Source organism: Oryzias melastigma, linkage group LG16, assembly GCF_002922805.2.
Source record: "Oryzias melastigma strain HK-1 linkage group LG16, ASM292280v2, whole genome shotgun sequence".
In the NCBI taxonomy this organism is placed as follows: Eukaryota; Metazoa; Chordata; class Actinopteri; order Beloniformes; family Adrianichthyidae; genus Oryzias; species Oryzias melastigma.
In genome coordinates this window covers 23,326,283-23,352,404 of record NC_050527.1, presented here as the reverse complement: position 1 = coordinate 23,352,404, position 26,122 = coordinate 23,326,283, and the positions used below count along the sequence as shown (strand labels likewise).

The 26,122-nt window shown below is 38.2% G+C and overlaps 1 long non-coding RNA gene across 1 annotated transcript; it reads right to left on the bottom strand.

Annotated features, from left to right (window-relative positions):
- Window positions 1-7,985: 7,985 nt before the first annotated feature.
- Window positions 7,986-24,023, bottom strand: LOC118599856. The gene is made up of 3 exons (XR_004949376.1): window positions 23,930-24,023; window positions 9,070-9,131; window positions 7,986-8,582 (listed from the first exon to the last, which is right to left on the bottom strand). It is a non-coding gene; the product is annotated as an uncharacterized LOC118599856 (long non-coding RNA).
- Window positions 24,024-26,122: the final 2,099 nt, after the last annotated feature.

Sequence of the window (26,122 nt, the reverse complement as noted above, 5' to 3'; positions counted from 1 at the left end):
TTTCTAGGATTTTTTTTTATTATTATTTTTTTTCTTTTGCAAGGCCACCAGCTGCAGATATGTCAGAGTTTGCAAGGCTAAATAAAACATTAGACACATCTTTATTTTAAGTACAGACCTCAGTTTTGACCAGAGGCTTACTCAGAAACCTTCACCTCTGCACCACAACAAACAGCACAAAAAAGATGGGGAGTTTTTGTGTCTCTAACAGAAAATGGTCAAATTCAAGGACTATATTTACCCTTGAGTCCAACTCCAATCACATTTTTGTTGTAAAAAGTATTTCCAGATGTCTTTTAGTTATGATTATGCCATTTTTGCCAAAAATCCTTTCATTTTTTGGGACAAAGTTTCTGCAGAGCGGCAGGAGTTCATCAGAAAATCACCTCTGAATTGTAAAGATCGCTGTTGGCACAGAAGTAAGCCACCACTAATATATCATATCTATTCATCTACTTCTAAATCATCCTGAATTGAACAAAAGGGAAAATGAGAAATGCAGTTTTACTCTGAAATTATTTTATACATGTCCTCCATTTTTGACTTTGTTTGGTTTGTTATTTGTCTTTATTGTGTTATAGATGTTATTCATATATGTGCATGGAAAATAATAAAAAATATTGTGTCACTAAAAGCATTTAGCTGCACTTTAATGACACAAACCAAAGATAAAATGTTACATATTTGTCTTGTGATGTATTCCTGTGCAGGTTGGCTCATCAGGAATATGTGGTGGTTGACCCAAAATGCAGAAGACCAGGCAAGGTGGCACAGAACACCAAAACATTTAATAAATAAAAAAAAACACAAGAGCAACATAAAGGTGACACCGCAGAGCAGATGACCTGACAAGGATGAACTTAAACCAGACACTTAGGTTGGGGAAATTAACTGAGATGAGGACATCTATGAATCAAGAACCTGAAACTGGTGTCACTGTTAAAAAGGGAAACCAAAGACATGACCAAGAATAAGACAAAACCAACTAAACCATAGAAACTTTACAGTACCCCTCCCCAAAGGGAAGATCCCAGATGCCCCAAACACCTGAGAGGAAGGCACCTGGAGGAACAGAAAAATGAAAAAGAACACAGTTTGGGTTCCTGCAGTCCAGCAGAAGTGAGGGGTGACATGGTGAACCCTCAGGAGCAGACGTTAAGACGGGCAGTCCCGAAGACTCTCCCCAGGGAAGGGAAACGTGAAGGGGAGCAGCCCCAGAGACCCTCCTCTGGGACATAAAACTTGGACAAAGAGGATGACTGGCAACCAACCTCAGGGACAGAGAACATGAAGCGTGGTCCCAGTGACCCTCCTCAGGAACAGACACATGAAGAGGAGTGGCCCTAGGAATCCTCCATAAGAGCAGGAAACTTCAAGGATGGCCCCGGCAATCCCCTCAGGAACTGATAAGCTTGATGTGGCATGGCGTAACTAGAAAATAACTGCAGGAAAACCCCTCTGGCATGGCGTGGTGTGGACTACAGTGGCAGAGAACCTTGCTACTGTGGTAACAATTCTCCTGCTGGGTCCGAGGTGGTCAGGTCATCCTGCCAGGAAATGGTGGTGGACCCAAAATGCTGGAGACCAGACAAGGTGACAGAAAAGTAGAGCTATTGCACTTAACTGGACTGAGGACATCTATGGATCCCTGACAAAGGGAAACCAAAAACAAGACCAAGAGCAACATAAAACCAAACGAAAACAAAGAATTTTTACGTGGCTGGAAGCTCCGCCCCTTTCCCGTGCAGCTCCATGAAGCATTCACAGCGTCCTGTACATCAAGTCATTGATTTGGTGTTTAAATTCCCCTCCGATCAGAATTTGATGTATTTTAAAAGTCTTCTCAGTGGACTTTTAACTATGATTATGCAGTTTTTAGGCAAAATTTTCAAAAATCAGTTTCGTTTTCTAGAACACAGTTTCTGCAGAGTACCAGGAGTTCATTAGAAATTCACCTCTGAGTTGTGGGTGGGACCGTTGGCATGGAGCATGGTGTCATTTATTTACTCTTTCACTCTTTTCTCCTGATTCACAACAATTTGAATAATAAAATATCCAGAAGCTTCATTTACTTGTATATGTCCAAAAAATGCTACAAGAACAAGTTAAAATCTGCATTTTTATTGGAGTGGATCTTTAAAAACTCAAAAAGACTACTCCTTGATTCCGTCATTATGGATTTGTTTCAACTTGAACTACACTATGAGGTCATTATTCACAAATGGATTTCTTTTCTCATTACTTTTAGCTAATCTACCTTTTGTGTAAAACTGTGTATTCAAGTTGTTTTTTAGGTATGAGATCACATCCAGCAGAAAATCCTGCAAATAATCACAGAGTCTCTTCATTATCAGCTGCAGCAGATATTTGAGTTGGACAGGTGCCCTGAAAGGGGCGTGGCTTTCTGACAGAGATGTAAATAAGGAACTGTTGACTAACGAGTTTTCTAAGTCTCTCAGTGAATGATCGATACCTGTTCTTTATCATACACAGAACCAAGCTTTGATCTTTCTTCACCTGTCGCCCCCCTGTTAGCTGCTATTAACACATTCAGTCTTTATCAGCATGTAGATGACTCCCTTATTTATCAGAGAGAGATACGAGAAACCATGCAGAGGTTCCCATTTAGCCTCCAGTTAAAGAGCGTTCCAGTTAATTGATCACATGCACACACACATCCAAAAAAAAAATAAAAAACACACGACTTCCTGTGTGTCCAAGACAAAAAAACTGGAACCCCCGGATTCCACTGTGAGCTTTGAGACTGCAGCTTTATCTAGCCATCAAGGCCGTGCTGATTTACTTTCAGTTGTAAAAAAAAAAAAAACAGGGCAGTTCTTCAAAGTCTACTTTGCTTTTCAAAGCAGGGACAAAGGCCGAGGCCCAGAGGCCTTTCTGAAAGCGCAGATGGAGCACAAGCTCTTTCTGTTCCTGTTCAAACCTGCAGGCTCCAATAGATTTCAAACAAACACAAAATCTGGCTTTCTATTAGTAACCCAACACTCGTGTTGCATCTGAACACACGCTCTTGTGTATTCGAGTTAACCTCACACGCTGAGTTTTTTCTTCTCATCCTGTTTGTGTGCTTCATAACAGCACACGGATCAGAACTCAGCAAAAAAAAAAAAAAAGACAAAGCACATCTAAAATGTTTAAAAGGAAACTAAAACACAAATACTCTTAGTGCTCTTTCACTGACATTTCTTCTGAAGGAGCGCCAGAGCAGTCAGCTGATGGATGAGCAAGAGCAAACAAATGCAAGAGACAACATCCTTGGACGGGACTGACTTCACATCCTGCTCTTATCTGTTTTTGCAATTAGAAAGAAGGGAGGACACTTGATGGGACGTCCTCCAGAGGCAAACCAAGCTCTAATAGTGTGGTTTTGAACAGCTTGGACTGGTTTGGGTCTGAATAAACACCACCAGAGCACGGCTGTCTGCAACTAGAGAATGCAGCTGAACGTTACATAGGGAAGCAGATGGGTTTGCTTTGACGGACCTTGTGCTCCAACAATCAAATCTTGAAGGTTTAAAGCTGCGTGGAATGCTGACCACACAGCTGAGGAAGCAAACAGGACGGAAACAAATACCATTCTGCTGTGAGGTGTTCCTTCTGAGCGCTCCGCTGGATAATCTTATGCACAGACAGGCGAGGCAGGAATAAGTCATGACCACAGCCCAGGAATTTTAATTACTGTAGGCAGGCTGTGTGATTAGTTCTGTCAATAGTACAGAGAACAAAGAAGATGTTCTGCCCTTGGAGACTAAATTAAAAAGGGTTGTGGCTGCTATGATTTGTTCAAGGGGTAATAAACTTGATCACTCACCTGTTGGTTGCTTGGTAATCTCTGGTTATAAAGATAAAAACCTCTGACTTTTTCAAAGTTTATATCTAAAATCTTTATTATTGATCTCTGATGCTACGACCACACCAGTCTCGGAAACATATACTCAAGCGATTGCTTCCAATCAAAGTGCATGTATGCATGTTTCGGGCTTCCCTGTTCAAAAATTGTGTTTTACAAGTTTTTAAGTCTGTTTTCTGGCTCTACGTAGAAAGCTTCCAGCCATTGAATGTCAGTTGAAAGATAAACCAGTTAAACTTTGACCAATCAGAGACTCAGATTTGGTAGTGACCATACAGGTAGCGTTCTTCTTAACACATGGAATACCGCTCAATGATGTCATCAGTAGTTGCCAGTCATCTACGTTGACACGTTGCTGCCAGGGCTCGGAAAATACATAACATTGGTTTTCATAACTTTAAAAAGTCATTCCTGACATTTAGCCAAGCAGAAGGAAGACGGTTTCATAAACCGAGCCATGGTCAGCCTGTTCTCCTGATATGGCTTAATAGGTTTAGATTAATATTAATACTGGAAATGTAGATTTTCTATTGTTATTATTATTACTATCCACTATATATGCTATACATATCCAACTATATCCAATTATTGACATGATTGGATTAAATTTCAAAAATACCCATTAGTTGTTGGTAGGCTGCTAGAATTTAGAAGCTGGAGAGAGTATGGTGCACTGGGGTTTTTGTCCCTCTATTTCTATATACTCCATTATTCTTTATCATTTATGTTTTATTTAGTTCTCTATGTCTATGTTTGATGCAGTGTGATTCATGTGTCGTCTCTCTTTCCCATTCACATTCCAGGTGGCTCGTCTGTGCTCCTGTCCTTGGCTGTGGACCTCGCCTCTGGCTTGACGCACCTCGTCACCTGTTCCCCGGTTTCATCTAGAAGAATTATCGTCTGTGGTCCTGTCCCTGGCAGTGGACCTTGCCTCTGGCTTGACTCGCGCCGCCACCTGCCTCCCAATTCCATCTGAATGAAGGATCATCTGTGCTCCTGTTCTGGGCCGTGGACCTCGCCTCTGGCTCGTCCCGCACCTCCAGCTGTCCCAACTCCATCTGGATGACCCCCATCTGCTCCTCTATTCAAACATGTATTTGTAGAATTAGATAAGCTAATTCTTCTTTAAAGGTCCTGGTACATCGTCTGTCTGTCCTGCAAGAGGATCCCTCCTTCATGTGGATCCCTGAGGTTTCTTCTTTTTTTCTGGAATCAGGTTTTTTTAATGAGTTTTTCCTTAAAGAGGAGAAGGGTCGAAGATGTTCAGTTTAGTTTACTCTGTTTGGTTTAGTTCAGCAATCAGCTATGAGTGATTTTATATTTTTGGACAATTACCGCTGTGAAGCCCGTTGAGACAACTGTGTTGTAATATTGGGCTATATAAATAAAACTGAATTGAAATGTAAACTTCTGTGTTTTGGAGGACAACCATGTGAATAAATGCATTTCTCCTCGTGGATCAACCTCCTGGCGGAGGGATAGCCAGCCCTAAGTCCCTATGGCTCCTTAAAAAAACATGTTCAGACACCACTGCATCTTTGAATACCCCTACAATTGGATCAAAATAAAGGGGCTGTAGGCGAGGAATTCGGCTCAACTATAGGTACATGCGCTAGTATAGGGTCAACGCCATCCTAAAAGAACATACTGGGTTTTTGAAAACGTGACACATGCCTGGTATATAAACGTAGCCTTAGTCATACAGCAGAGGTGCCTTACCCTGGTTCTTCAGATCAACCTCCATGCTTAGTTCACAGCTAACCCTGCTCTACTCGATGACATGGATCAGGTGTGTTCAGTCAGTTAGTCTGAAATCCTCTAATTCAGCCAAACAGCACGTTCAGCTGGAAAACAAGCAAGGTGGTTGATCTTGAGGACCGGGTAGACCTTCTGCAGACGAAGACGCAACTTTCAGTTAGCGAGCCAGAGTTCGATCACAGTCATCCCGAGAAAGCAGAAGTGTTTGATCGTTGTTTTTTCTGCTTTCATGTAATCATTTTCAGAGGTTAAGGTGGTTAGCTGATCATTTAAAACGCCTTACATGAAACCTCAACAGTTTTTTTATGAGTCACACCGATACAGAACAGACATTATGAAAGAGAGAAAGAGGGCACTTTGAAATAAATCATATTTTCCTAACCCAAGTTGAATTCAATGAGTCATTTAAAGAAAAATAATACTTTTTATTATTTGTTTATTTTTTAAAGAGAAAGTCAAGAAATTGTTGTTGTTTTGTGGAGGCTGAGAGTGAGCTGTCACCATCCACTCCCATTTTTACTCAGAACATTCATGTGAGTCAAGTCGATTTCACAATGATGTTGTCACCTTAGAAATCCAAACTTCTTTAAAGCCTTAGTCACAAGCACAAGTCTGTGGGGTAAAGAGGGTGCATGTGTAACCCATAGGGCTCTGCAGGTTGTTGGGTTGCCAGGTACTGTGAAGGGTCCTACGAGGAGCAGCCTCATCATAAAGACTTTGATCGAATTAATCTATTTTCAAAGCATTCCCGTGGTCTTTTAATTATGATTTTGCCATGTCATTGTTTAGGACAGTTTCTGCAAAGCAGCAGTACTTCATTGGAAATTCACCCCTGAGTTGTGGGCGGGACCACTGGTGCAGAGTAAGCCTGTGCTTAAATCCCATCATCCCTTTGCTTACACGCTCTCCCGCTAGCTTATAACCCCAACCTAACATTTGTGATGCAACAAAAAGTTCAAATAATATCCAGCCGTACAGTTTGTACCAAAATATCAGCTCAGATGAGGAAAACAAAGATGTACATGGATCCATGCATCTGCAAGTAGATGTATCGGAAAGGAGCATAGCAGGGAGCTTATGGCTCGCCAATTGTAATTTGTACGTAACAACTGCAAGCTTTTTAAACTGTATTTTTGTGATTGCTCCTGATTCACCAAGATTTGAATACAGAAATGCTCAGAAATTATACTTTAGTCTGGATTTTTTTAATGAGAAAAATGCTACAATAACATTCTTAAAGGGTCACCAAACAGGGAAGTTGGAGGCTGACTCCACCCACAGGTGGAATGTGAAAATCCAGTCAGAGGGGTGGGGCTTGGGTGCTGGATTGTTATCATTACTGGAGCTGCAGACCATGACGTGGGACTTCTGAAATGTACATGGTTTGACCTATTACAAAATTCAACTGCAATACATCGATTCAACCTTTAGGGGGCTGCACAAAGACTGTTTTTAACTATATTTTCAAGAATTCAACGATTTTGTTTTAATTTATTTAAAAAAATTGGTAATGACCAACAGACAGCTCTTTTAAAGCCCTATTTATACAAGTCAACAGACAAAAAGCTGATTTAAGGGTTTGGTTATCCTTTAAAAGAACCACAATTATAATTTTCATTGGACTGAGTCTTTGAGAAATTACAGCTGAATCCTTTATGTTCAAGTTACATTAAAGGTAAATCCATATTACCATCTTCTCAACTTTCACCTTTTTTCCCATGGAAACCAAAGTTTGGAGGATTTTATGGCCTTAAGAGCTTGATGGTTTTATGGATGCAAATCAGCTGATTGAAAGAAACACTTACAGGATACTGAGTGGTTTATAGGTGGATGATTTCAACTCACAGGAATGCCTTTGAATCCTCATTTTAATGTTATTTATGTAGGTTTCTGGTTGTTTCATTGAATTTTATTAAAAAAAATCATATTTCATCACCAGAATTGAATTATTTTGAATTATTTTTCTATTCAAGAATAGGTCCAGAAAGGCTTGAAAGATTCCATGCAGACGATCAAAGTAGTTGACTGGATGGTTCCAGTCAACACGCCACACGGTTTTCTGTGATGAAACTTAAGCTAATTTTTTGCAAAGGTTTTTAAGACCAAAGGGGAATTTTTCAGAGTTGAAAACATGAATCATTGTGGGATATCATTTCACCCCAGCTTGGCTCTTGGGCTGAGAGTGAAACTTGTGTAGGAGTGTTCAATACTATTCGCTCTGGGCTTTTCAAAGCTATAATATGAAACCAGGACTTTTTTTTCCTCTTTTAAGAGTGTGGGCAACAGAAAAACCTGAAGGAAGGCGCAAAGCGAGGAGTGTTTTTCTCCGACTTCAGAGTCGGAGCTTTAATTCAGGCAGATGTGTGTGTGGGTTGCAGAAATTGGCTGAGGTCACACCGAAAGCACTTCAGGTGTCTGATGTTTGTTTTCTCTTAATTTTCCAGGTGAAGCGGGGAAATTTTGGAGTGAAGGCTGATAATAAATTATGCATTTCTGGGTCTGATTTGAAAGCGTATCAGGAAAGTAACAGACTTAGCATGATGGCACCGCAGAGAGGCAGCTGTAACCAAAGGCTGAAAGAGCACGTTGAACATCAGATGGAGTGTGCACGACACGTGGTTGCTTGCTATGAAAATGAAAGTCCGTGTGGGTCATCAGTCTTTCCGGATTTTTGAGAAATATCACCTCAGAATGTGAAAATTGTCTGAGTTTGGTTTCTCTTTGATCCAGTGAGTCAATACCAACTCCTCCTATAAAGGAGCTGTGAATGTCGCAGAACCTCCAAGCTGAAACACAACACGCTCCTGCAGTCCTTCCGTTTGAAATGGCGACCACTGAAGGACCCTCTGCATTCCTGCTCACTGAGCTCAGGGTTTTCTGAAATTCCACTTCTGCTCAAAGGTCTTGCAAGCGAGCGGCATGTGATCCCTGTAGTTAAGCCACCAGTGAGAAGGATCTGAACGGAGACAAACAAACCTGTGAGGCTCGGGTTTGTTTTGGTAACAAAGACCTAAATTGCTGCAGGATTCATTTAGAAATTATAATTAAGTGCAGAAAAACACAGAGGATGAAATTGTTTAAGTGTGACGAATGTGTGTTTTTAGAGATGCTTGGAGACGGATTCATTCGGACGTGTTTCTCCTGATGCAGCTCGGCTGTCCTTGACCACATGAACTCACTATCTCCATTGGCAATCCCCACATCTTCTCATGGGAATGTTCTCTCAGGACTGCTTTGTGCCTGTCTCACGCCTCTCACGTTTCATTTCCACAACATGATACAGCCTCCGTCAACATTACACACAACCGGATTGCTTCACATGTGTTGTTGTCGTTTGCTGATATCTTTAAAATGAAACTAAAACGTAAATGAAATCTAAAGGAAATGAGGTTCAGAAGAAGACAAAAGAGCCAGTTTTTCATTCTGCACACATAAAAATTCACCTCCAGACAACATTGGTGTTCAATCCCTCTGACTCCCTTTCTTAGATGGATTTCTAAAGCCTCTGTAAATAAAAAAGAGAAGTGTCAGTGACTTGCTGGGGGCTCTCCTAAGGCATGCTGTCTCCTCAGAGACACCTAAAATGCTGCGCGCTGCACCTTCAGAAGCAAACGCAGCTAGAGCTGTCGCTCGTTCCCACAAAGGTCAGATATCATATCAGATTAACCAGTCAGCAACAACAGAAACCCAAAATCCACCTTGCTGTCACCAAATAAACTGAATGACAAAAAAAAACACTTGAAGTTGAACAAATCCACCTTGAGAGGAGGGTAGGGTGCACTCAGGTGAACCCAGCAGTTGTGAGTTGGAGGATGTTGTTTATAGTTTATTTCCGGTTAAACACTTTACTGTAAATACTCGAACGGTTTCCTGCTAGAGCTTTCTGCGTGGGGGTAGCTGTCGGTGTGAGACCACCCACACACGTGATAAACATGTCATTCAGGGAAAGGGTAAAGATAGAAAAGTAAACAGAGTAATGGGGTTTTTTGACAGAAAACCGACTGAAGTTTGTCTTTTGCTGATACAGCTTCACTATGCAGGTACTAGTTTAGTCAAAAAATAAATAAATAAATAAATAAAACTAAAAGATTTTAGATGTAAACTTAAATATTATCTTACTGTAGTAAAAATTGTATTTCCAAAATTTAAAAAAACTGTTGGGAATAATTTTACAACAGATGAAAAAATAGAATGAGATTTTTAAAATATTTAAAAAGAAATAAAAAAATAAAAAATAGAAAAAACTAAAATAAAATTAATTAAAAATAATAAAAAGATAAATTAAAAAATGAAGTAAAATAAATAAAGTAAAATAATAAAGTAAAATAAATTAAAATTAAATGAAATTAAATAAAATGAAATTAAATAAAATTAAATAAAATTAAATTAAAAATTAAAATAAAAATAAATTAAAATAAAAAAGTAATGGGATCTATGGGCCCAGACAACAAAAAAACCTGCAGCTTGTAACTATAAGGCCTCTATAAACATTTTCAATTACAATTACCTTTTAATGTAATGAACTACCCCAACCAGCAATTCCAAGTGGGACCCTAGAAAATGTGGGCCCCAATTTGGTTTGTCTGCAGGTTCTATGGTGACCCCACTTGTGTTTGCCCACATTGCCTTAGGTGGCCACTCAGTCGGTTAGCTCGCTAAGCTAGCCAGAGTCCTGGATGGCATAGAATGCTACTGAGCTCCACTGTAGCAAGCTAGCGAGATTTGCTGTAGCGAGCTATGCTGTATGGAGCTACCAAGCTCTGCTGTAGCAAGCTAGCGAGCTACGCTGTAGCAAGCTCCACTGTAACGAGCTCCACCTTAACGAGCTCCACTGTACTGAGCTAGTGAGCGCCGCTGTATTGAGCTAGCAAGCTCAGTTGTAGCAAACTAGCAAATTCTGATGTATCGAGTTTCCGTGCTCCACTGTATCAAGCTAGCGAGCCCCGCTGTACTGAGCTGCTGAGCTCTGCTGTACTGAGCTAGGAAATTTTGGTGTGTCAAGTTCAAAAACTGCAATGGAGACATTTTTTTTATTTAAATGATCTCATTACCAACAACCGAATACCACGCCACAAGAGATCCCACAGCATCACAGCTCATCAAAGGTTGAGCGTGTCATGTGGAATTGTTGGATCCACAGCTCCTCTGTAAAATCACCAACCACAACTTCCCCAAATCCCTTCATCCGTAGCTGCTCCCATGAAGCTTGCCGCTCCGAGGCCTGAAAAAGACGCCGACGTTTCCTTTGATGGATGATGATGAGCTCTAGTGCCGTGACAGAAATTTGAGTATATCTGCTGTAAATCAAACTATTGATCACATCCATGTTTTTAAAGACTTTGTGTTTTTTTTGCATAATTGTGATTTAATGGAAACAGTGTAATTTCGACATTTCTAGAATTTTCCACAAATGTTTAATGGAAACACAGCTTGAAGTTAGTCATGGCACTCACTTGGACGAGTGGCGAGCTTTTTTAAGAACGCAGGTTTGAAGTCATGTTGCCTTATGACACCAGCAACTGAGGCAGGATTCCATGGCCGGCATCAGGAAAAACTGTGCTAATATTTGTCAGGCAGTGACTAAACTTCTCTGGTATTCCTTCTCTCTATAGTTATTTCCTGACTTCCTTGTTCCTTAACTCGGAACATATTTTAACTCTGTCATTGAACAGTCTTTTAATTTCCATCCTGACACAGTTCTGATGAAAAGTCTACAACTTCCACTCTGTTTATGTACAGCTGAATTTCCTCTGCTGGCGATAGTGTTTTTAGTGTTGTGTTCCAGGCTGTCTCAATAGACAGTTTTTTAATGTTTATTCTATAAGATGGCACGGTGGTTGAGTGGTAAGGGGTTGGTCTTGTAAACCAAAAATCATGGGTTTAATTCCAATCTATGCCTGCAAAGAGAAATGTCGGGCGCATACGAAGTCCACCGGAGGATGGATAATCTACACTCACTTCAGGGAAACCTCTCTGATTTATCAGTTCTTTTCTGCTTAAGGTAATCCTCATTTTACAAGTAGACTCCCAAATAAAAGTTTATTAATACACCACAGTAATGAATACAATCTATTACAAATGTGTTAAAGTCAAGGCCCGGGGGCCGGATCCGGCCCTCCAGACCATTTTATTTCATTGTTATTAATGGCCTGATGTTATCTTGCATTTATTTAGTATAATTTTGACGAAATACATTTTTATGGAGAGTGAAATATTGAAAGTTATTTAAGGTTTAAGTTGATTTATTCTGGAATAATATTCTTGCCTTTATATTATTCATAATTATGTTAAAAAGGTTTAGCTAATATTTCAGCTACATGATAACTTATTGGCTAATTTAGGCTTTTTTGAAGGTTTTTTAGGCTGTTTTGGAGTTTAGCTAATATTTCCGCAACAAGCTAGCTGTTTTGACTAATGTAGACTTTTTCAGTTTTTTCAGCTACATGCAAGCTGTTTTGCCTGTTTTTTTGTTTTGTTTTTTTGTTTTTTAGGCTGTTGTGCTTTGCTTCTAGCTATTATTTGTAGCTGGTTTTCAGCTTCAGTGATTTCAGCTATCAACTTTAGCATTTTCAGCTATCAGCGCTAGCATCTTCAGCGGCCAAATTCAGCTTACAGCATTCACACTAGCATTATCCCAGGTAATGCTATATATGTAGTTCATAAATGTTAAAAAGTTACGGTTTTAAAGTTTTAAAAATTTCGTTTAGTGTTCAATAAATGTTTATTCTATTTGCGATCTAAGGTCGATTTTGAATTTTGGCCCCTTGTGCAGTTGAGTTTGACACCCCTGATCTATTATATCACGCTGAAGTTGTTGTGAAAAACACTCCCGTTGTTCACCAATCAGCAGAGGCGTACTGAGCCCATAACCCAGAGGTCGATGGATCAACCCATCTTCTGTTAAATACTACTTTGTTTTGTATGAGTAGACTAATGATCAAACACGTAATTTTTGGGCCAGTTCTTATCTCAGGGAGTCTTGTAGATACCCTTTGGTTTGAATCCAATAAAAAGAGGGTTTCTCTGACAGCATCTAGTTACCATGACAACTCAATCTCACTGTAAACAACACCAGTTTGAGCCATTTAGCCTTGTTACTCATCCTAACCAGACCATCATTGAGCACATGTTTAAACTTTGAGTCAAGGAAGATTAAGTACATTTAATAAGAGAAAAAGAAGCACAGAGCTGAATGTTCCCAGAAATAATATTGTGCATTGGTGTGATTAATTCTAACTGAATTTCGAAAGTTCTTTAAATTTGTACGTCCTACTTTGCCATATTTGTGACATGCAGCAGACGACTGAACGAAATGTCACATCTGCTGCACACACTGGAGTTTGTAGCAGCAACAGGAGTGCAAACAACTGTTTCTGCAGACACCCTGATCATGTGACGCGGGTTGCCAATGGCAAACACGGTCCAAGCTCTTACGCTCATTTCATGGCTCTGTGAAGCAAATAGTACGTGGCAGTTCTGAGCGTGTTTGTTCATCAGGAGGCCGACAGCATTAAATCAGCCTGTCAGGTGTTCTGTCCTTTTGACAGCTTGCAAAGCAGCACATTCGAGGTGTTTGTGCCAAAGCTGCACATACATTCTGTATTCTCACTTCTACAGACTGGATTTAAGGAGTCGTTGGTGTTACAGGAAATGGTTTAAATTAAAGGTAAAGAATTGTGGAGGAGCTCGTTTCCTCTCTGGAACTTTAAAAGTGAAAGACTGCATGTGTTCCACATGTTCTGCAGGAACCATTTACAGGAGATAACACATGCGAGAAGTTTTAATCAAACAAGGAAAGGACTTTATGGAACGATGACTTAACTACATCCCACGCAGTCATTTACAAAGTATCTGATAAACCTTGATGAGGTTTGGATACAAAATTCCAGCTCTAAAGCGTTTGACCTTTGAACCCCATGTGGGTTACTCATGTGAGTTAGATTTTACTGTACAAGTGTGAATCTACAGAGGAGTTTCCAAGGTTTTGCACAGTTAATTTGCATGATTGCTTCTTTTTTAATGTTTTAAGCTGATTTATCTTTATCATTTTGTTTTTATGGTAAAAAACAAACTTCTAGTTTGAAGCTCATCTGTTAAATCAATCATTAACTCCTCCTGTGGTCAGTTGTGCAGGAAAAATCTAAAGAAAATCCCTTTGTTTTCTAAAACAGACTGGATTGGGATGGAAGCACAGTTGATGCAATCAATTTAAGTTGCTTTTTGTAAAAAAAAAAAAAAAGAAAGAAAAAAAGGTTTTCGAGCTACATTAAAAAAACTGCACTGGATGAATGAATGAATGGTATGCACTTTTTTATTTCATGCAAAAATGGTCTAAATGCTGATCTGCAGATTTTTTCCTTGTTTGAACAAATAAAACTTTTAAATCACATAAGTCAGGGGTGTCAAACTCAATCGCACAAGGGGCCAAAATCCAAAAAACACATTAAGCCATGCGGCGAACAGGATAAACATTTATTGAAGACGATAACACAACATTTTTTAAACTTTAAAACCAAAACTTTTTCACGTAACTATGCTAGTGTGAATGTTGTAAGCTGAATTTGGCAGCTGAAGATGCTGAAATTGATAGCTAAAAATGCTGAAGCTGATAGCCAAATAAGCCTAAAAAAAAATAACTGAAAAAAAGTCTAAATTAGTTAGCGTGTAAATATTAGCCTAACTCCAAAACAGTTTAAAAAACCCCTTAAAGAAAAGTCTAAATTAGCCAAAACAGCTAGCATGTAGCTGAAATATTAGCTAAAAGCCAAAAATAGCCTAAAAGATTTTAGCCAATGTCAAAATATTCCAAAAAGCTAGCAAAATGCCAATTTTTAAAACCGTAATGTTTAACGTAAATATGAATACTAAAAAGTAAGAAATATTATTCCAGAATAAATCAACTTAAACCTCAAATAACTTTCAATATTTTACTCTCCATAAAAATATATTTTGTCAAAATTATACAAGTTAGATACAAGCGCAAGATAACATCGGACCATTAATAAACAAAATAAAATGATCTGGAGGGCCGAATATATTAACTTGGAGGGCCAGATCAGGCCCCCGGGCCTTGACTTTAAAACATGCAACTTAAGCCAATGCACTTTCAGGTTTAGAACATCACTAACAACAGTCATAAGAACTGTCAAGGACTCGTGTGCAGGAAGAGGAATTTTAAACTCGACTGCACGTGAACGTGACAAAGCAGCAGGAACAGAATGAGGACCGTCCAGAACGTAATTGAAACTCAGCTGGTTTTAAGGTGTGGGAGTAATCAGAGAACGAGGAGCAGCTGTGCTGATAGCAAACAAAACGCAAGTCACATTCAGCAAACACGAAAAGCAGACAGATAACTGGAAGTACAAACGAGCTTCAATCCTCTTAAACAAACTTTTTATATCATTTATAGTTGATGAAGGAACCAGTTCCCAATTTAATCTGCATGAAAATCAAATCTAAAAAAGACCAACCTGTCAGACCTCATGATGAAAGTGTTATGTGGTGTGAAACTGAAATGTTCTAGTTTAAAGATTAGAATCAGATTCTGAATAATGCTCTGTCACTGTCAGACACCACGATGATGTGCCGTCTTTTCCAGCTTCAACGTTTGTCCAGGCCGAGGAATTGACCACAATCTGGTTTGTGATGTGCTGCATCATGTTCTCGATAATTCTGTGGCAAAAATACAACGTCTCACGATGACGAGTGAAGCCGCTTTCGGCCCACAATGTTTACAGACTGGATAGAAAAATGACTAAGAAAAGGTAAATGTATTACAAAAACTATTACAACAGACCGGACATTCTTCAGCAGCCCTTTCAGCAGGGGCGGAGCTAGAAAAATCTTTGTCCCCCGACTGGCTCCTCAAATGCTTTAGTCAATATAGACAAAGATTAAAGGAATCATCAATACAAGCTTTTTTAAGAATTACAAATGGCACTTCAGCTAAAACATCTGATGTTTTATTATACTAATAACAGTGAGAAGACTTTTAATCTGTTGTTCCCATTTGCCACCCTACCAGAGACTTGTGTCCCTCCAATAAAATGTTCTAGCTCCACCACTGCCCTTTAAGGAAGGTTCATTTCTTTGAATGTTTATTTAAAGTTGATGAAATATCCATTCATCCAGATATTTTTGTCCTGTGTTGCTACTTGTTTTTCATCTGAGCTGCCATGACGGGTAAATTTTTATTCTGCAAAATGAATAAAGTTAAGTTCAACTGAAGTTTAGTCATGACATCTGGACAAGTGCTGCCAGAAAAAATTATTTTAAGAGCCGACTAATTACCGATTATTTTTTCCAATTAGTTGACTAATCTGGTCATGCGTGAACTGGATGTAAAACACGCATCTTAACCAGCATTAGCTTTAAACTAACTAAAAACTAGATATATAGCATTACTGGCGGTAATGCTAGTGTGAATGCTAAGCTGGCCGCTGAAGATGCTAGTACTGATAGCTGAAAGTGCTGAAATTGATAGCTAAAAACGTTGAAGCTGATAGCTAAAAATGCTGAAATTAATTGCTAAAAACCCTGAAGCTGATAGCTAAAAATGCAGAAATTAATTGCTAAAAAAACTGAAGCTGATAGCTAAAAATGCGGAAATTGATAGCTAAAAATGCTGAAGCTGAAAGCTAAAAACACCAAAATTGATAGCTAATAACACTAAAATTGATAGCTAAAAACGCTGACATTGATAGCTAATAATGCTGAAATTGATAACTAAAAATGCTGAAGCTGAAAGCTAAAAACGCTAGAATTGATAGCTAATAACACTGAAATTGATAGCTAAAATACTGACGTTGATAGCTAAAAACGCTGAAATTGATTGCTAATAACACTGAAATATATAGCTAAAAACACTGAAGCTGATAGCTAAAAACGCTGACATTGATAGCTAAAAATGCTGAAATTGATAACTAAAAATGCTAAAGCTGAAAGCTAAAAACGCTAGAATTGATAGCTAATAACACTGAAATTGATAGCTAAAATACTGACGTTGATAGCTAAAAACGCTGAAGCTGGATAGCTAAAAACGCTGAAGCTGATAGCTAAAAACGCTGAAACTGATAGCTAAAAACGCTGACCTTGATAACTAAAAACACTGAAGCTGATAGCTAAAAATGCTGAAATTGACAGCTAAAAATGCTGAAGTTAAAAGCTAAAAATGCTGAAGCTGATAGCTAAAAACGCTGAAATTGATAGCTAATAACACTGAAATTGATAGCTAAAATGCTGACGTTGATGGCTAAAAACGCTGAAATTGATAACTAAAAATGCTGAAGCTGAAAGCTAAAAATGCTGAAATTGATAACTAAAAATGCTGAAGCTGAAAGCTAGAAACGCTAAAATTGATAGCAAATAACACTGAAATTGATAGCTAAAAATGCTGACATTGATGGCTAATAATGCTGAAATTGATAGCTAATAACTCTGAAGCTAATATATCAGAACGCCGAAGCCAGTGGCTGAAAACGCTGCAGCTTATAGCCAGCTAAAATAATAGGTAAATGCGAAATTAGCCTAAAAAAAAGCTTAAGTTAGCCAAAATAGCTAGCATGCAGTTCAAATATTAGCTAACCTCCAAAACAGCTTAAAAAACGAAAGAAATGCAGATTAGACATTACAAAGCATGGCATTATATATCTATACATATGAAAAAAATGAATTCAATTTAAGCATTAGTAAAAGAGAAAATGAGAAGAAAAAAAACAGAAAAAAATTATAACTAACCAAATTAACAATATAAAATAAAAAAATTAAATATGTATGAATAAAATTAAAAAGAAAACAATTTCTAACTGTACTCAGAAATTGAAACTAAATTGGGAGGCATCAATATATAATAACCCCAACTAAGATTGTCCATAAATTAAACTTTTTAGAGATTTACAAAAAAGATAAAACTCATTTTTTAAAAGCTGTCGAACATGAGTTGTTAAACAAAAAATGAATTTTCTTTTCTTTGTTAATACAACCAAATTGAATATTGTAATAAGTAAATAACAGAATTGTATTTTTTGTTGAAAACCATGTATATAAATCACCCCAAAAATTGTTAACCACATCATGGGACTCCGCCATGTTGGAGCTAGGCATCATCAGTAAGCAGTGATTGGTCCAAGTCAACATTTCTATGGCAACCACTTCTGCCAATCAGGAGTGAGCTTGTTGGATGTCCACACCCCTACTGTCAATCAAAGGTTTCAGTTGTTGGACATGGGGATAATAGGCTCCGCCTACTTTTACTGAGACATCTGATTGGTCAGTTTATAACTTGAATAACTTGCACTAAAGAAAAAAAATATCTTTTTTAAATAACAGGAACATGTTAACAAGAAGTAACAGAGCAAGAATAGTTATTCTAAGAACTAGAATGACTGAGTAATAGCTGATTATTTATCTTTATAAATCTATGGGATTTTCGCTTCTTGGAGCCAGTAGGGACTTCCTGTTTGAGGTTTTTGGAACATCGAGTGAAGGAGGGGTCACTCAGTCCAGTTTCAAAAGTCAAATACGAACATGTTCCAGTTAAAATAAGAAAAATTACCTTTTAAACCGCTGTGTCTTAACCTGGATGGTCGATATTATTTGTTGTTCTGTTTTGTTGAGGACGAATTTTCAGATGTGGATTTTCACAGATTCCTTACTGAGTATTTCCAGATATGTATCACCTGAACTGCATTGAAACAAGAAAAATCCTCTTTTTTTTCATGTGTTTTGTAATACTTGAAAAGGACGTGTAATCTTATTGTTGTGTGAATTCATCAAAAAGCTTCGGAGGATGTTTGTGGACACCTCTGATCTTTTTTCTAAACTGCTAAACCTCTTTGCTGATGTTAAGCAGCTTTTCCTGAATTCTAACAATGCAGGATTAAAGTGATACACGGAGTTAAATCATTGGCAGATACTCTAAAGAAGAACACATTTTCCTGTAATGCTAAAGGCTGACTGATGAGCATTCATTCCAGAACTTGAGAGGATTATTTTTTTCACATCATAACAATGAGCCATGCTTTCTTTGTCCCCAACTTTTAACCAAACGGCTTCTTTCTGGTAATACGAAGGCGGCAGGCCGGGACTGGTAGGCCTCCTTTGTGTCTAAAGTTATCAGCTGAGCTTTTATTTTGTCTTTGTGGTAATCCCTTATACCGTCATGTATGGGGGAAGATGAAAGCCTGCAGCCCTGACCCACATTCACAGACAGACCTTGAGACAAAACAATATCTTCAAGAAAAGCCCCTAATTATCGTTTCCATAGGTGTGCATTCACACTCTGGGGAACCCCGAACTCAAAACAGTCATTTCATTGGCTTTGAAAAATACTTATCAGAGCCTTGAAAACATCTATCACTCTGACACCAGGCAGAGGATCCAGAACGCATAATTAGAGTCTTGGCCCAACCGTAGGAGCTGAAATCAGACGCTACCTTGAGGCTGAAGGACATCAGTTAGTAACACAACAAAAAATCTTCTTTTTATCAACTAATGGATGGTTTTTATAAAATAAAGAACTACTCAGATACAAATTTGAATGTTTTCAACATATTTTGGGGGCGTTTTTGTGAAGTCTATATAAAGAAAATATAAATTTTCCAAATACGTTTTTATTCAAACTGTCGTGAATCGGGAACAGAAGAGAAAATGCTATTGAAAAATGTGTTGAAAATATGAAACACAGATTTTATTTATTTATTTATGGCTAAAAACAAGAATATCCTAACTAAAAAGTCAAAGGAAAATAGATCAAAAGAAAATTAGAGTGGATCTTTTAAAACACGTGAAACGATTTAAATAAAAAACTGTTCATATAGAGTATTATTCAAGCAAAATAAAAATGTAATGAACCACTCTGACAATTTTTGGGTCAAATCTAATTTCTGTCCTTTTTCTCTTAAGTTTCAGCTTTTAAGAATTGCTTAAATCTTCAAAATCTGCTGCTGAAACAGCACAACTGTATGACTGCAGAATGTGCTTCGTCTGTAACAGGTCAGCAGCAGCTCCTGAGTCGGCATCTGAACGCTGGAAAATCTGATGATTGGTTCACAGAACATGAAACTCAAATGAAAAAAACATTTAATTACAACAGATGGAAGGATAATCTATCATCTTAAATCTCCACTTTAGTGAATCAAAGACAATACATGGACACAGTTTATTACTGAAAGCAGGGCATGGTTGTGAGTAAAGGTCATAAAAACCTTTTGGGAAATTTTCTTGAATTCCTTCTCTGGCAGGAGAAATTTTGTAAATTTTCCATTTAAAATTTTAGATTTTTACACATCAGCAAAAATATTATAGGCTCCTAACAGAAGAAAGTAGGGAGTTCGAAATGATCCAGTCGTCATACACCAATCTGAGAATTTAAAATGACATTTTTGATTGTAAATCAACTTTCAAAAAATGACTAACAACTGAGTTGTCATTACACAAACTCCTTTTTACATCATTTTTCAAAAATTTAACCCTCAAAAATGTCCACTTTATCATTTTTAGAGTTATGTTTGACAACAAAAACACAAAAGAGGTGATTTTACAGTATTTAATTTATGATAAGACTGTTTATCCCTTTCATCCATGTACTTTACCACTCAATAATACTGGTGTCTTATCTCCATGGTGACATTTGTAGCTTTTAGCTAAACACAAAATTACAAATAAACAGTTTCAACCATAGTTTGCGGACAGATGAGATTTTCTTTCTGATTTCTTAAGCTTGGCACACAAGCTGGTTAAGTTGATGTTTGAGACAAATCTTGTATTTTGTGGTACAAGCTCAACATTTGCCATGGATCTACCTTCTTTCAGAAAAGCACATTGGAAAAATCCAAAAAGATTTCGGTTGTAAAGATGGCAGCCATTCAATCAAATGTTAAAAAAAATGTTCAATGTCTTTTTACCATAGTTACAACAATATGGGCTGCTCATGCACAAAATGTAGCCTTTAAAATGAAGAGGTACATACAGAATACGATTAGAAATCTTGGATTTTCTTGTGCTTTTCTGAAAGACAGGATTTTTGGTGAATGTACCACAAAATGTACAATTATTTCAATAACTGGTGGCTTCACTCTGCAAAGTTAACAGCGAGAAAGCCTCTGTCATTTAACCAACTAATAACTTTATGAGTTTAAAGGTAGTCAGAGAAACTACAGTATATCTTTATGTTTCTACATCAAAAATATGCATTATTCTTCAATTCTTGAGAACGTTTCTCTTTTAAGGTCAGAAATTATATTTCACTTATTCTTGGGATCATTTAAAACAGAAAAAAGTTCAAGTTTGTTACAAGATAAACGTTACCAACGTTTGCGAAATGAAGTCGTCTTTTTGGTATTTTGACATAGATGATATATTTGTCCAGATTTTTGATTCCATTTAGATTTTCTTCTTCTTCTGTAATTTTTTGGCGGTTGGAGAACAACTAAAAGCTGCATTACCGCCACCTACTGGAACGGAGTGTTGACAATTATTTTTCCTATAATCGTCGTAAGTATTCGTAAGTAATCATTATCCTTGTCCTACTAAGATATTTAATTAAATATTCACAACTTTTATTATCTGCTAAAATCGTAGCCATCTGTGATTTTATTTCCATTTTTTTCCCATTCTTTTTTAAGGACAACTCCACATGTTCAATAGTTTCATCCTGATTACAAAATCTGCATCGCCCATGTTTGAAAATACCTTAAAGATCCCTATTTAAGGTAGTATGTCCGAGTTATGATTTCATCATCTATCCTATGTTGTCCTGAATAAGATAAGATACAGATACTTTATTGATCTCAGCCTGGGAAATGTACACGTTGCAGCAAAACTGTATCGAAACAATGAATAGCAAACATTGGGGGAGCACTCAAACTGATTGCAGCTTTTCAGACAAACAGACATCAAGTGAGTTTTTCTGTGGCACGAGGCGGATGAGTTATATAGTTCAATAGAGTGAGGCAGGAATGATCTCCTGTAGCGGTTAGTTGCCTTAGCCTCTTGGAAAAGACGCTCCGCTGTCCATCAAGTACTCGATGGAGAGGGTGCTGAGGATGATCCATGATGGATACGAGTTTATTCAATGTCCTCCTCTCCATCACTCAAAAGTTTCACCATCTTTGACGTAATTCCTTCACTCTTTGTTTAGTTCTGCTTTACATGTACAAATCGATGCACTCTTTTCTGGGAGACATTTTTGCACTTTTATCATCCAGCTCATTACTTCTGACTCCATGTGTTTAGATTTTCTTGGTCAAAAGTTTTGTGTTTTTGTTCCGTTTCAGCCTGTTTGATTCATCTCATCTGCTTTATGTCAGTAAATCAGCCTCCGTCTGCTCCCTGTTTGTGTCATGATTCAGGCTTTAATTTTGATTATCTTCATGTTTTTCTTCTTTAACAAAAAAAACGTTTGTTCATTTGTTCATTTAAGTTCCTGTTCACGGACCAAACCTCCCGCAATTGGGTCGTCTGAACCACAACGTTCCACTTTAGAGGAAACAGCCTTAAAAACGAATCCATTTGATGACGACATGTTTGAGAATTGCTTTTAGTTTCTTTTTTCTCAGAAACCCCCAAATATTGTAAAATTCTTGGACATGATTCTAACTGTAAAGGAAAGTAAAATGGTTGTTGTTGGACAGCGGTTCAAGCTTTTAGTGCAGCGTTTAAACTTTGCACTCTATCCTTGCAGCCATGCCAACCCAGAATAATGAATGATCCAGCAGGCTTTAGGCCAACTTGGCACATGACATCATCCAAGGATGACTCGTGGCGTTTGTCCCAAAAACCGCTCCCCTTCAGCTCGTGGCTTTGCTCCTTTTTGCTGTTGCTGAGCTTTTTGCTGACCAAACGAGGGAACAGGAAAAGGCTGAATGTAGATTTTCAGCTGACAGTGAGATCATCCTCTATGTTCCACCCTTGACCCCGTTTCAACACGTATTTTGTGTTCAGGCGGAACCAAAGTCTAGAAGTCATGTGATCAGAGATGCGTGATTGCCCTTCCACCATGGAGAAATTTTTTAAAACATTGGTCATATGAGTTTCCCCGTACGCCACGCTTGTCCGAATGACCACATGAACGGGTGACTATCAGCAACCCTGTTGCTGTTTTTAAACACAATGGCTCCCATTCATCCCAGTTCAATGGCTTTTGGCGCTCCAGGCGGCACAGATTGTTGTGCGGAAAGTCGTAGACGACAGACGTCAACAAACAGCTCGCCAAACATGTGGCCTCCAAACAAAAGGTGAGGGGTGGGGGGGCTGACGAGCTTTAACTGACCATTTGACCCCCCGCCCTCCTCACCAAATCACCTGATAGTTTGTTCGGACGCAACAACATCACACCTCAGAGCTTTTTCGTTAAACAAGTCCAGACCTGTTAGAGTTTGACCCTGAAATACCAGAAGTCAAGAAGAAAAACAGAAAGATTCCTGAAGTTACTGCAGGTCAACACAGAGACTCCACAGCGAATCTGTCACAGTTTATGGGCGACTAAAAAAGGAATCGATCACCAGCTTCTCAAGTGATCCAGTTATTAACAACATCAGCAGTCAGTAACGAGGCGTCCATGCTGTCGGTCAGTCCTGTTGCCTCACGACATCTTCTCTGTGGGGACTTTTCTGTGTGGGGAAACCCTGATGTCCACTGTGGCGACATTTACACAAGGTTGAATTTATCGTTTTTGTCTTCAAGAACACTGAAACTGAGCTGTACCTGCATGTCCAAAAGTGGCCACCCTTTAATGATTAATGGATGAATCGATTCCTGTGATCCAAACAGATTGATCTGTCTGAGGCAAGTTGTTAATCAAATCAATCTATATCAGGAGTCTGCAACCTGTGGCTCCACGTGTGGTTATTTCATCTCTCCATGGTGGCTCCTTGGCCAAAGGAGACTGCTGACCCAGTCATGACAACCGTCAGAGTCAACAGCTCCTGCTAATGGCTTCTTAACCAAAACTACCTAAAGAAAACAAATAAACAAAGCTCGCAAACTAAGACTACCAAGGTCCAACCCCAAAACCCAGAAGGTAAGATTGCTGAGGACAAAGAGGGGAAAAAGAACAGAAATAAAAGAAAAATAAAATAGCATTTTTTTTTAATTAAAGATTACTTAATTAGCATTTATTTATGCATATAGGTGATAAACTATGTAGAAAAGTGTCTCAACGAGCTGCTTTTCTCCTTCAGAATCTGCTGGAATTATAGTGTTAACAGTTGAAAAGTTACTGGTGACACCTCTGGAGTTAAAGGGTTGATAAATAAATGTAAGCATATTTACAGTTTGATTAAAACATTGAATTTGTTTTCTTACATTTACGGCCCTTCAACAGCAAAACTTGGTGATCTTCCAACTTTATTTTTGGATAGATTAGTGTGACATGATGTCATATCCTGCCAAATACGGTATGGACCTTGCACCTAAAAAAAAAAAACTTTATTTGAATCAGAGAGTAAAAGTAACCATATATAGTGTCTGGTCCTCAGTTCCTGACCACAGCAAAAGTAAGTTGTATGGTACAGCTGTCTTCAGCCATGGTGCCATCTTGGCGCCGACACAGAACAGATGTCCCGACGCCCTTTCATGACCAAATACCACAAGTGTCACCTGCTGGACTTCTAAACTAAAATGATTTATAAGTGATAGGGGTTATGATTCATATCATAAGTTATGGTTGCTGATACGATTCATTATCGATATTGGTTCATTTTAACGATCCGATTCACTGACCTAAAATGGATCCAGGACATCTTTAGCCAAAACTTTAACCAGTGGGACTCAGAGATAAATAATTTATTAAATAAATAAGTCATAAAATACATTTAAAAAAAAATAAATAATGAAATAAAGCAAAAACCACTAGACTAAATCAGACACTCATCCATACATTCAGCCAATGAAAGGCTCCAATCTAAACAGTTGAATAAAAGTTTTTAAAAATTGCATTAAAGGGAACTCAAATTCTAGCAGCATTTTAAACTGTGATTGCTTTTGGATAAAAACGATTTTTTAAATCTATTTGTCCTTGATTTAATTGTTCTGTATCTTCTGCCTGAAGGGAGCAGTAAAGACAAAGAATGTCCGGGGTGGGATGAATCCCATCAAATGTTTACGGCTTTTTGGGAACCGTATAGTTCCTCCAGGGACGGGCTGTTGTTGTGTTTTTGTTAGATTTTTTTTAAGTTTGCATGTTAATAGGAGGACAATGATAATGTGAATATAAATGTGCAACAGCTTATTCTATTAAGTTTTCAATTAAAAGCTCGCTTTAATCTAAAAAAATAAAAGGGAAAAATAAGCAGTGAAAATAATAAAAACTGAAACGATTGTTTTTTTGGTTTTATGTGTTCTCATATGAATCATATTGGACCATTCCAGCATAAAGACAAAAGTGTATTAATGTGTACATTAAGACCATTAAGACATTTGATCAAAACATAGAAAAATAACCTTTTTTGTTCACAAGCTCCAAGTTTGTTGCACCAGAATCTTTAGTCGCATTTTTAAACACAATTAAGTCCGATAACGTCTTATTTTTCCCCTAGATTTTTTCCTTTTTTTGTACTTTGGTGCACAGAAAATCCAGAATTGGTGCATACTTTGAATCCGAAAAACCACAGCATGAAATAAAGACTGAGAAGCTCCACCAGGCAGCTCAGAGTTTCAATACTACGATGAATAAACATGCTGGGTGAGCTGTTCTACAAACACTGCAGGGCTTTGGGATTTGTTCTTCGACAAATATCCGGCTACTTCCTTCCTGTTGGTAATGAGCTGGGAATTTTGCTGGGAATATCCCGCCCCTTCTGGACAGAACGCAGCCTTATTGCTAAACTGGAAAGCATCCAAGATCCAAGAGTAGAAAGAACACTGTGTGCTGGGAAGGAGCAAACAGTCAAAGCAGCGTCTGCTGGAGGAACTTTTTTTTCCCTTTGCACAAAGCTGAGGTTTCACAGAAGCCTGGGACATGTGGTGGCTTTAAATACAGCAACGTGGACTCACAAGCACAAGGAAAATAAGCGCTGGCCGTCTGAGCCATCTATTGTGAATGCTAAGTTTGTCAGTTCCAGTTTGAAAACTTGCTTCTTACTTGAGATAACTTCAAACTTTGTCTGCACGTACAATCAGGAAGTGCTGCATCGACTCAACAAGTCCTTTCAGATTCCCAAAATTGTCATGTTTTGCAAAGCAAAGTCCCTGACCCAGGCATCAATGGAAATAGTCACTCGTTGCTGCAACTTTGCATGAGTTTTGCATGTAATTTCCAGATAGGGAGAAAGAGAGGGAAGAAAATCAAACATTATTTTATTGAATAACAAATCCGTCCCACGGAAAATAGATATAACGAGTGAAAAAGGGAAGAGGAAGGTTGTTACTTAATATCTGGAATCTTTGACTTGCAGCACTCGAGCTTAGAGACAGGGAGTGTTTTCCTGTGTTTGCTCTCTAAACAATGAAAGAGCAAACTTATTTATAACAGAGGATTCTTTGCTGGAGACATGTGGA